This window comes from Arachis hypogaea, chromosome 14 (assembly GCF_003086295.3).
Source record: "Arachis hypogaea cultivar Tifrunner chromosome 14, arahy.Tifrunner.gnm2.J5K5, whole genome shotgun sequence".
NCBI classification, from domain to species: domain Eukaryota; kingdom Viridiplantae; phylum Streptophyta; class Magnoliopsida; order Fabales; family Fabaceae; genus Arachis; species Arachis hypogaea.
In genome coordinates this window covers 86,799,437-86,800,398 of record NC_092049.1, presented here as the reverse complement: position 1 = coordinate 86,800,398, position 962 = coordinate 86,799,437, and the positions used below count along the sequence as shown (strand labels likewise).

General features: G+C 39.4%; 1 non-coding gene across 1 annotated transcript; it reads right to left on the bottom strand.

Moving 5' to 3' along the window:
- Positions 1 to 592: 592 nt before the first annotated feature.
- On the bottom strand, positions 593 to 700 carry LOC112746679 (small nucleolar RNA R71). The gene has a single exon (XR_003174549.1). It is a non-coding gene; the product is annotated as a small nucleolar RNA R71 (small nucleolar RNA).
- Between the last annotated feature and the right edge of the window lie 262 nt (positions 701 to 962).

Here is a 962-nt window from a genome sequence, read left to right as displayed (position 1 = left end):
GCATCTCTATACTGTGACATATAGGATTCTATATTTTTTTTTCTGTTTTCTTCTTTTTCATATGAGCAGGAACAAGGATAAGAACATTCTCGTTGAAGCTGATCCTGAACCTGAAAGGACTCTGAAGAGGAAGCTAAGGGAAGCTAAAACACAACTCTCTGGAGAAAATCTGACAGAAATTTTCGAAAAAGAAGACAATATGGCCGAAAATAATAACAATGCAAGGAAGATGCTTGGTGACTTTACTGCACCTAATTCCAATTTACATGGAAGAAGCATCTCGATCCCTACCATTGGAGCAAACAACTTTGAGCTTAAACCTCAATTAGTTTCTCTGATGCAACAGAACTGCAAGTTTCATGGACTTCCATCCGAAGATCCTTTTCAGTTCTTAACTGAATTCTTGCAGATCTGTGATATTGTTAAGACCAATGGGGTTGATCTCGAGGTCTACAGGTTTATACTTTTCCCGTTTGTTGTAAGAGACAGAGCTAGAATATGGTTGGGCTCTCAACCTAAAAATAGCCTGAACTCTTGGGATAAGCTGGTCACGGCTTTCTTAGCCAAGTTCTTTCCTCCTCAAAAGCTTAGTAAGCTTAGAGTGGATGTTCAGACCTTCAAACAGAAAGAAGGTGAATCTCTCTATGAAGCTTGGGAGAGATACAAGGAACTGACCAAAAAGTGTCCTTCTGACATGCTTTCAGAATGGACCATTCTGGATATATTCTATGATGGTCTATTTAAGTTATCAAAGATGTCATTGGACCATTCTGCAGGTGGATCCATTCACCTAAAGAAAACGCCTGCAGAAGCTCAAGAACTCATTGACATGGTTGCAAATAACCAGTTCATGTACACTTCTGAAAGGAATCCTGTGAATAATGGGACGCCCATGAGAAAGGGAGTTCTTGAAATTGATACTCTGAATGCCATATTGGCTCAGAATAAAATATTGACTCAGC